This window comes from Oncorhynchus kisutch, linkage group LG15, assembly GCF_002021735.2.
Source record: "Oncorhynchus kisutch isolate 150728-3 linkage group LG15, Okis_V2, whole genome shotgun sequence".
Classification (NCBI taxonomy): Eukaryota; Metazoa; Chordata; class Actinopteri; order Salmoniformes; family Salmonidae; genus Oncorhynchus; species Oncorhynchus kisutch.
Genome location: NC_034188.2, coordinates 68,342,152 through 68,353,848, shown reverse-complemented (window position 1 = coordinate 68,353,848; position 11,697 = coordinate 68,342,152).

Sequence of the window (11,697 nt, the reverse complement as noted above, 5' to 3'; positions counted from 1 at the left end):
CACCTCTCTGTCCTTTGCAGCACAAAGCTTATGAATACATCTCGTTGTCGATACCGGGTAGGGCAGAGTTTATGTAGCTGGCTTGGCTGACTAGCCACTTCAGTAGCTACTGGTTGGCTAGCTAGCTGAGACCACTTTTTACTGACTGAAGCATATATCTTCTGACAGTGATACAGTGCAGCCCTGTGGACTGAAGCTGAACTTTACTACAACTAGATATTTAACCCTGTTTAAAATGGGCAATGTTGAGGAGGTAGAAGTGATGGAATGGAATTATCATAGAGGTTTTATAACCTAATCCATTCTACAGGTAGCATGGTTGGCTCATGTCTGTTATTCCATATAGGCTACGTAATCTAAGTGAAACTCACTTAGATAATACCTTTGACGATACAGTGGTAGCAATACATGGTTATAACATTTACCGAAAAGACAGAAATGCCAACGGGGGCCGTGTTGCGGTCTATATAAAGAACCACATTCCTGTAAAGCTTAGAGACGATCTAATATTAAATACTGTTCAAGTAATATGGCTACAGGTTCAACACCCTGACCTTGACTACCTGGAATTTTGACCTTTGACCCTAGATGTCATTTAATTGACCTCCTCTTTCATATGACCCCATAAGTTTTGTATGGAAAATTTTGGGGTCCCCTTTTACCAAGGTAGAGCCTCTCGAGGAGAGAACCCCTAAAATTGTATAATTCATTTTTCGTCGTAGGCGAAAAGTTTTAATATTTTCTAGAGCCTAATTGGATTCCGAATGCGCCGATATCAAATTTATACCCGTTTTGCCTTGTTTCTCACCAGTTCTCACCAGTTCTCACCGAAAATCCTTTTCTCAATTATTTATTATTATTATTATTTTTTACTGTAATAGGCCATCCTCTCAAATGAGCAAGGCCGAAAGAATATTCAAATTCCGACACTTTTTCACCATTATTTTAATATTTTAGTGTTCTTTTTATTACCTAGCCCTGAGTTTCACCTCTTGAGGTAATGTGGTAAAAATGTTATATCTCAGGAAATACTGCTCTGAAATCATTTTTTTTATTGGAAACGATGGTCTAGTGCTTGCAAGACTCTACACCAATTTTGACAAGTTTTAACGCATTTTGGGGTGTTTTATGATGATTTCATAATGCTACTCTGGCCTGAGATGACCCGCACTAATTTATTCGGGAACCGGTACCGGGCAAACGACAAATGTTGCAAACGCTTTGCCTTCACTGTCATTTAGAGGACAACGTTGTGTAACTTTAGAGACAAAACTCAACGCAATTGCATATTGGGAACTATTAAAAAAAAAAAAAATCCCAATTCTGTACTCCCATAGGGGTGCATTAAAATCGAAGCTAATTTGGACCTTTGTATCGTTGTGCCTAGTAGGAGTAGAACGAGATTGAAAATCTGCTCTGTTCCGGTTGATCTAGATCTACAATTTGAGACAATTTCTGTAAAGATTGGAGCTTTTTTGAGCTTTTCATAGATCCCCAGACAATTTTGAAAAATAGGCCTGAATTGAACGTACACCCAAAACGAGCCAGTTATGAGGGTGCATAGAGCCATAACTAGGATAGTCACAGTGATGTACTTTACACGCCCTGTTCCTGTTGATCTAGATCTACAATTTGAGACAATTTCTGTAAAGATTGGAGCTTTTTTGAGCTTTTCATAGATCCCCAGACAATTTTGAAAAATAGGCCTGAATTGAACGTACACCCAAAACGAGCCAGTTTTGAGGGTGCATAGAGCCATAACTAGGATAGTCACAGTGATGTACTTTACACGCCCTGTTCCTGTTGATCTAGATCTACAATTTGAGACAATTTCTGTAAAGATTGGAGCTTTTTTGAGCTTTTCATAGATCCCCAGACAATTTTGAAAAATAGGCCTGAATTGAACGTACACCCAAAACGAGCCAGTTTTGAGGGTGCATAGAGCCATAACTAGGATAGTCACAGTGATGTACTTTACACGCCCTGTTCCTGTTGATCTAGATCTACAATTTGAGACAATTTCTGTAAAGATTGGAGCTTTTTTGAGCTTTTCATAGATCCCCAGACAATTTTGAAAAATAGGCCTGAATTGAACGTACACCCAAAACGAGCCAGTTTTGAGGGTGCATAGAGCCATAACTAGGATACTCACAGTGATGTACTTTACATGCCCTGTTCCTGTTAATCTAGATCTACAATTTGAGACAATTACTGTAAAGATTGGAGCTTTTTTGAGCTTTTCATAGATCCCCAGACAATTTAGAAAAATAGGCCTGAATTGAACGTACACCCAAAACGAGCCAGTTTTGAGGGTGCATAGAGCCATAACTAGGATAGTCACAGTGATGTACTTTACACGCCCTGTTCCTGTTGATCTAGATCTACAATTTGAGATGTTTTCTGTAAACATTGGAGCTTTTTTGAGCTTTCAATAGATCCCCAGACAATTTAGAAAAATAGGCCTCAATTGAACGTACACCCAAAATGAGCCTGTTTTGAGGGTGCATAGAGCCATAACTAGGATAGTCACAGTGATGTACTTTACATGCCCATTCTTGTGGGAAGCTGCTATAGATCACCAAGTGCTAACAGTCAGTATCTGAATAATATGTGTGAAATGCTTGATAATATATGTGATATCAACAGAGAAGTATATTTTCTGGGTGATTTTAAATATTGACTGGCTCTCATCAAGCTGCCCACTCAAGAAAAAACATCAAACTGTAACCAGTGCCTGCTACCTGGTTCAGGTTGTCAGACTATCTACCAGGGTAGTTACAAACAGCACAGGAATTAAATCAACACGTATTGATCACATCTTTACTAATGCTGCAGAAATTTGCTTTAAAGCAGTATCCAAATCCATAGGATGTAGTGATCACAATATAATAGCCATATCTAGGAAAGCCAAAGTTCCAAAGGCTGGGTCTGAAATAGTGTATAAGAGGTCTTTGTCTAATACCATCTGTAAATATTTTAAATTGATGCTCAAAAACCTATAGAATCATATTTATAGTTGTTCAAGGCTCAAACTCCCATGATTCCATTCGGCAAAACCACCCCCACCATAACTGTCGAATTTACAGTTCTAGCTGCAATTGCGCCCTTTCCAAATAACCTATATTTTTGCAGTGAACTTCATACTTTTCATAAGTTTCAATAGGTCTACAGTGTTGTTGGATGGTTGCTTGGACAGTTGCTAAGGCTGTATTTGACTGTTATTCTTTGCTAATGTTAGCACCAAAGATACACAGGCTTCAATCATGGGAGACTAGGATTCCGTAGTGAATTGCCTGTAAATTTCATAATAAATGTTGTATTCTTATATACTAACATCATAGTAACTGGTTAAAGTGGTGGAATTGGCCTTATGTATCATGAATAAAGGTAAGACCCAAGTGCAGACTGTGTGAAGTAACAATGTTTATTGTAACCACAGGGGCAGGCAAACGACAGGTCAAGGCAGGCAGGGGTCGATAATCCAGAGCAGAGGCCAAGGTACAGGACGGCAGGCAGTCTCAGGGTCAGAGACAGGCAGTGGGCGGGTACAGGGTCAGGAAAGGCAAAGGTCAAAAACCATCAGGATGAGAAGAAGAGAGACTAGGGGAAAACAGGAGCTGAGACAAAACATTGGTAGGCTTGAACAAACAAGACGAACTGGCAACAGACAGACAGAAAACACAGGTATGAATACACAGGGGACAATGGGGGAAGATGGGTGACACCTGGAGGGGGTGGAGACAAGCACAAGGACAGGTGAAACAGATCAGGGCGTGACATTATGTCTCCTCAAATATGATGTGATCTTAGTCTGTCATGTTTGGAGTTGTGTGGCTCTGTTATGGACACTTACATTTTTCTTTACAGTTGAGTTGCCCTGGTCATGTCAGTATACAGTAACTTTAAAACTAACTAATGACATGTTGCACCTCTACCTTGCTACCTTTCAGATGAGACAAATAGGCGTACAGATGAAAACAGCAGGCCAGTGGAGCACTTAGAACAGCAGCCGCCAGGGGCAACTGGTAGGGAAGAGGATGATTTAGGTGACCCACACCCTCTTCCATGGCTGCTATCTATAAATGCATTTGGAGACGTTTTTGAGATGATTACATCAAGATAGCTAGCTAATAGGAAGTTAGCTATCGGATTACATTTAATTCACAAAGCCAAACAGTGTGTAAAGTTAGTTAGCTTGCTAGCAGCTCAGTTGAGTGAGCCTACAAAGTGGCCTACTCTAGCCAGTGAGCTAGATAATAATACAATTTGGACTCATCAGACCAAAGAACAGATTTCTTGAACAATATGAACAAAAAATATGATAACTGAATATATTTATTGATATTAGTCTGAATATTATACCTGTACCTGTGTAACGGCCATTGAAAAATGAAATAAAAATTAGACACAAAAAAAACGTATTAGATCTAGGGCTCTATTCAATCCGAATCGCGGAAATGTTGTATTTACAGCGTGATTGAAATTTAAAGGCAATGTTCCCTAATGGAGACTGTATTCACGGTAAACACTACATATATCAGCTCAATCGGGAAATGTACCTTTACATTTCTAGCGTGCAATCTGTAAAACTTCAGCGTTACAGAATGAATAGAGCCCCTAATCTCTCAATGTTTATCTCTAAGTGCACCAAATTCATGCATTTAGCTGTTGAAATTCCTTGTTTTTTTACTGGCTTTGGGCTAAGCCCCCAATGTCTTCAAAACGTAGAAACGCCAATGGTTGCAGCTAGCCTTGACATGGCACTCGAACACAGCCCAGGGAGACCGGTAGGCTAGCTGCACAATCGATACATGAGTTTGCTTATCTTTCTCTATCTTTCTCCCTTTCCCTTTGTGTGGATCATACTGAAGCAGATCAATTCAATAGGAGAATGTTCCATGCAATAATCCAAAGAATTGAATAGCCCTCCTCCATCTCTGCTTTATAGAGAAACTGTATTCTAAAACAGTTTGAAGTGGATAATGATCATTGTGGTTTCCCATTTCTATTATAATTGTTTATATCAACAACAGATCTGGTAAAAGTCTTCTCTGGTTCAAGTACCTGGTATTTATAAATCTTTCCCTCTTTATCCAAACATAATCTAAGCATTTTCACAGAGACTGCAAAGGTATATTCTCAATGCTCATTCTATTTCCTAATGCTCGCTTTGGAACTTAGCATAAAGAGGATACACATAGCATAAACATTTTAACTTTTAATTTGTCAACTGTTCAATACTTTGGTAAAGAAAGTCCCTACTTATCTATTTGAACATGTGCTGTTGTGAGATGATTGGCTCACACCACTGGTTAGGAGTGTGAGATGAGTGTGTCTATAGAGCGAACTGGGGATTATCTGCAGAAGATCAATGTGTTCCTTCTCCTCAGGCATGGAAACCACTGCCTGTTCACCCCCTGGAATTGCATGTCCATCCCTAATGAAGGCCTAAGATCTACCAGGGAAATTATAATCGTCATGTTGTGTTCTATTAATAAAATTGTCGTACCCTTTCTTTTGGTATGCATTATTGTGCTTTAGATCAGGGTTTCCCAAACTCGGTTCTGCCCAGGACCGAGTTTGGGAAACCCTACTTTAGATCAACAGTTTACTTGGTCATATTAAAATACATACAGATTAAAAATATACATATATCTTATCATGAGAGAAGTGTGGTTGTGTGTATCCTGTATAATGTATTGTAATGTATATTCAGAGGGCCTCCCAGTCGGAGGAACCCAGAGTAGTTGTGGAGTACTCTGTGGAGACCAGTGAGTCACAAGCCTCATTTCCTCTTCCTCTAGATGCATCCAAGAAGTCCCAGGAAGTCCCAGCAGAGGACTTTGACATCGACATGGACGCCCCGGAGACTGAGAAGGCGGCCGTTGCCATTCAATCGCAGTTCCGGAAGTTCCAGACTAAGAAGAAGACTGACGACAAGTCATAGTGGCCACAGGGTTTCCCTGTAGCGGTGGAGACCTGGCAGGGGTAGCTTGGTGTGGTGGCGTTTGCATGTATACATATTCATACCGTACGAACTCAAGAGGTGGTGTGAGGGGAGAAAGCAAGGCAGAAGCCTGTCGATCACTGACATGTCTGTGAAACTCCATACGTAACCTATTATTTGATTGCTGTATCAATAAATGGCAAAGTTCTGAAGATTGGTTTTCTGTCCCTCCATTTTGTCCATTCATGGTGTGTAGCTTGTATTGTATTAGAGAATGTATTTTGTATTTCAGCTTTTTACCTCCACCATCCCTTCTGTATTTATCAGGTTCTCTCTATGTAGAATAGAAGATGATTTCACCACATAATATAAATGCATTTTTCTTATCCTCATGGCACCCTCTGGTTATGATCTACTGTGTAACAATGTACATTGAATTTAAATAAACATTCTGTGTGGTCTAGTGCATATGTGGGGACTTGGTCATAACCCTGTGGAACTCTAAATATAGAAGGAGGATGAGGAGTACCACTCTCCTTCGTTGTATTCCCTCCCCTCTTCAGCAGTGTCACCATCCCCAGGAACAATTCTCCTTCGATTCTGTCCTCCTGACTCGTGGTTGTTAGAGCTCTCCTTACTTACAAATCGCTCCATTCATAACTATGAGTTTTTAGGATTAATATTTTATTGGCTATTGAATGTTTTAGAAGGGTCATCGCTACGCTGCCTTCTAAATCCCAATAACTTAGGCAAGTTAGATACAGTGAGTCAGGTCTAGAATTATTGGATCCCTGAGCTACAGTATATTGTATGCTCAAACAAATTGGGAAATTATATTATTTTACACTAACAAAATTGCTCAGAGAAAGAGACAAGTAATACAAATCATTCTTAAAAAGATAGGAGTCAAAATGATTGACAACCCTGATTTCAATACCTCACCTTGAGAGGATAACGGCACTGAGCCTTTTTCTAAAATGTTTGATGAGATTGGAGAACACAGTGGGAGAGATCTTAGACTATTTCTCCATACAGAATCTTTTCAGGTCCTTGATATCCTTCATCTGCACTTATGGACTGCCCTCTTCAATTCAAACCGGTTTTCAATGGGGTTCAAGTCCAGAGACTGGTCAATGCAGAATTTAGATTTTGTGACCAATTAACCGTTTCTTTGTGGATTTTGTTGTGTCCTTGGGATTATTTTCTTGCTGGAAGATCCACTTGCAGCCAAGTTTTAGCCTCCTGGCTGAGGCAACCAGTTTTTTGGCAAAAACTTTGGGTAAAGTTCATGATGCCGTTGACCTTAACAAAGGCCCCAGGACTAGTGGAAGCAAAATAGCGCCATAACATCAAAGATCCCCCGCCATATTGTAAATTGGTACTGTATGGGGTTCTTTTCTGCTTATGCATCCTTATTTCAAGGCCAAACTCACCACTGTTGGGCGTGGCCAAAGAGCTCTATTTTCATGTCATCCAACAGATGTAAAAGCCTGGAATTTGCTCAACTGCATTGACACTTGGATTGGAACCGGTGCTATGGTCAGATGACATGAAAACAGAGCTCTTTGGCCACGTACACCAGTGATGGGTTTGGCTTCTAAATAAGGATTCATAATCAGAAAAGAACCCTATACCTAATGTCAAATATGGTAGTGGATCTCTGATGTTATGTGGCTATTTAGATAATGTTTTTGTTTGACCATTTTAATTTAAAAAAAATCATAGTAAGGTACTAACCCTAAGGTACTTGAGATAAAAACAGCTGAATTGGAATTTAAATATATGGTAGTAGTATCTCAAAGTACCTTTTTTTCTGGCTAACAATTAAGTACCTTACTATAATTGTTTTCAATTAAAATGGTACAAAATAAACTAAACAAAATGCCATTTCAAAAATAAAAATTTTGCAAGGACTATATGGGAGAGTTCTGAGTGGGGGGCCAAATTGGACGAGCCTAATGGGAAGGATATGTAAAAAATATAATTTTTTTTGACAAAAAATAAAAAAGATAATAATAACCTAGCTGTTATTGGCAGAGAGGAGGGCAAACTCTCTTTGTTATAGGTGGATAAACCTATAACAAATCGCCAGGTGGTCCAAAACCCCACCCATTGCAAAACAAGCAGAAATTTGAGGCAGTCTTTTCAAACAGCTATTACACTAATTTTACCTTATTATTCCAACTTCATAGTGTGGAAATATATATAAAACACATGAAATCACGTTTTTGACTGCATTGCCCCTTTAAAAGTATTTGTACCAGATATTTTTCTCTGGGATAATGAAATGCCCTGAGGTGGCCAGTGAGGTGTCTGAGCCTCTTAGACTACAGCATAATTATAGGGATTAGCAGGCCTCTGGGAACAGCTCAATTGCACTTTATCAAGGCCAGTAGGGACCTTTGAACTGCACCTCATTGAGCTTTCCTAGTGACTGACTCGATAGCCCAGTATACCGGAGGATTGAACTGCTATTTGGCCCATTTCCTTGATATGTGAAGACATCTAGGGCCATATGCAAAGAGGGAAGGCCCTCGATTTTAGTCACACACAATGCAAGTGTACAGTATGACATTTCCCTCATCAAGATGCTTTCCAGATATTGAAACAGTGAAAATGTCAGTTTGTCAGTGATTTACTGTAAGAGTAAAGTCACTGTCAATGCAGTTTTTCAATAAAAAGTAACAGGAACAATGGCCTTCAGAGCTCTTGTGAAGGTCATTCCTCGCATGAGAAAATACATAATTCACTCGAGCTCCCCCTACTGCACAGTGCCACTTGCTGAGTTTAATACTTCTCCTGAGATGTGTCCACATTCTGATTTACCCACTTTGCGTTTACACATGGTATTAAAATGTGTGTCTTGTCCATCCACACAGATTTAATGATCTGCCCACTGTATGCAAATATGTGTTCATTTATTTTAAGAGACATATTGATGCCATAGTGGGATAATTATGATTTAAATGGCTTTGCTGTCCAGATCTGTTTAGACTTGTAAGATAATTCATAGTAATTTAGAGGTACTTATATTTGTCCTGTTACACACTTCTACAAGTGTGTAATGGAAATGAGTTTCTTGCATATCCCAACTCCCCCTGAGACACCTGCAGGGAGTTGGGTCACAGCCAAGGTCACCATTGTCCAGCACCCCTAGAGTAATTGGGTTTTGCCTTGCTCAAGGGCACATTGACAGATTCTTCGCCTTGTCGGCTCAGGGAATCGAACCAGTGACCTTTTGGTTACTGGTCCAAGACTCTAACCTAGAGGCTACCTGCCGCTTGACTACCTCAGAGGTGGTCAGGAACATCTGTTCACAATCAGATCACAATGTCTTTTAATCCTCTAAACCTGTCCAGAAATGTGTGCACAATCAAAATACGGACAAGGCTTTTGAGACAAGTATCTGGAACAGCAATCCTCTCCTCCCTGGTGGGATGATGGTGTAGGGAGAGAGTGGAGACTGACAGGTCTGGGATGAGGACTGGGCCTCAGACTCCTCCCTGGAGAGACCCAAGCTGGCACCCTCCTCTCACCTATAAATTGGAGATAGATTGAAGCACCATGGGGCTGGTAGGCTGACACAGGCTTCACAATCCAGACATTATAGTTGGATTGGCCCTAAAATCAGCAGCATCTCTCAGATGAAGAAGCTTAATCTCGTTCCATAATTTTGAGGGAAAAACAACGCCTGTTTTGAGAAGCATAGAGTATAATGGACTTGAGGTGTTACACACAGACATGTACTGTATGATGTGTTAGCGGGATACTTTCACACATGATACACCCAATATTTTAACAGAGGGAGAGCCCATCTGAATACAGTGATGATATGTCTACTCTTTTTGATAGAAAACCTTCAAGAGCATGTTCTTGTCTTGTCATATGTTCTTGTCATAGATTATATGTCTATGGTTGTCATGGAGGTGAAATACAATATATCCTCCATAGAGGAATAATATCACTCATGTATGAGTGTACTGCATCAAACATATTTCCTCTTGTACTGTACTTCCATTTTAAAGCAACAGTACAATATATGTCCACTACCATTCATTCTATTCTAGACTGGACATATACACAAATTCATTTCACAGTAGAAGGTTACTCATAATAATAATCATCCATATTGTCATGGGAACTGACAGTTCAGTGATTGTGCCTCGCATCACTGCACCGACCCACTTCTTCTATATATATTTCAAGAAAATAAAAGCAAATAAAGTGGAGATGAATTCCTGAGTTCCTGTCAAGCGTATTCTTCTATAATGAGAGCTTATGTTACAATGTCCAGACAGCTGTGATCCACACACTTCCAGCATCTCTTGATTTGCTGGTTAGTGCTTAGGCGTTTCCTCTGTTGAGAAACTGTACAGGTTTAGACAGCACAGAAAAAGGATCCAGATTGTAGCTATAGCCTACTGTAGATTTCATTTATTATATGTTATATTTCCAGCTACTACAGTATAATAATAGTTTCAGTTATATGTATTGAATTCAATACATATTGTATTGAATTCAATACATAGAAAATTATATTTGTGAAAATATGTTTTTGATTGTGTTGCGTGGTTCATCGCTCAAGATATAGCTCCATGTTATACTAAGGGGAAAATTCCATATAGGGACTCTGTTTGAACTTTAGCGCTACTAATCGAATGAAGTTTACCTTCACTGATCCTCATAGACAGGACCACATCCAGTCCTCTAAGATTTGTGTACACCGAAAGGGGTAGAAGTCACTGGACGATGTTAGGGTTAGGGTTGGGGCTAGGGTTACGGATGAACCAGGATGTGGACATGGAGCTAGGGTTACGGATGAACCAGGATGTGGACATGGAGCTAGGGTTACGGATTAACCAGGATGTGGACATGGAGCTAGGGTTACGGATTAACCAGGATGTGGACATGGAGCTAGGGTTAGGGTTAGGGTTGGGGCTAGGGTTACGGATGAACCAGGATGTGGACATGGAGCTAGGGTTACGGATGAACCAGGATGTGGACATGGAGCTAGGGTTACGGATTAACCAGGATGTGGACATGGAGCTAGGGTTAGGGTTAGGGTTGGGGCTAGGGTTACGGATTAACCAGGATGTGGACATGGAGCTAGGGTTAGGGTTAGGGGCCATAATGGAATCAGCCAGGATTCAGTTTTCAATCTGGCCTGTCAGAGAGCTCCATTAAGTTGGAACTAAAGATGGACTATCGTCAATGCTCCCCTTCTCTTCTAAAACCACTGTCATTGCACATGAAAATATTTAATTGGGGCGTTAGGGGTAATGGAGGGCATACAGTATAACCGCCCCTTATCTCCAATTAAACCTTGAGCCAGGTGTTCAGTGGTGATTTGAATAGACTCATCTGGTCTCTGGGACCAATGAAGGAAGGAAACCTGGTCATCCATGATGTAAGATGCGTGCCCATTGGGGTGGGTGAAACTGATTGGGGTGACCTGTGACCTGTGGCCAGGGAATTCCTCTGTGATGAAGGTACACGTTTCACTGAACAAACAGTGCCTTTGTCTTCTACCAGGTATGAAGTACAAACACATTGAGTTACCTTCACACCACAGGTATTACTATCTATGTGGAGAATGATGCTGTATATTATCAACTTTGCAATTAGAGCAGGATGAAAGTTCTCCAAACCAGTGAACTTGTAAATTAATTTGATTAATTTGATTAAATCTCATGAAAATGGACCTATTCATTAAAAATGTATAAATTAACTTCAAGGTCAAACATTCATAA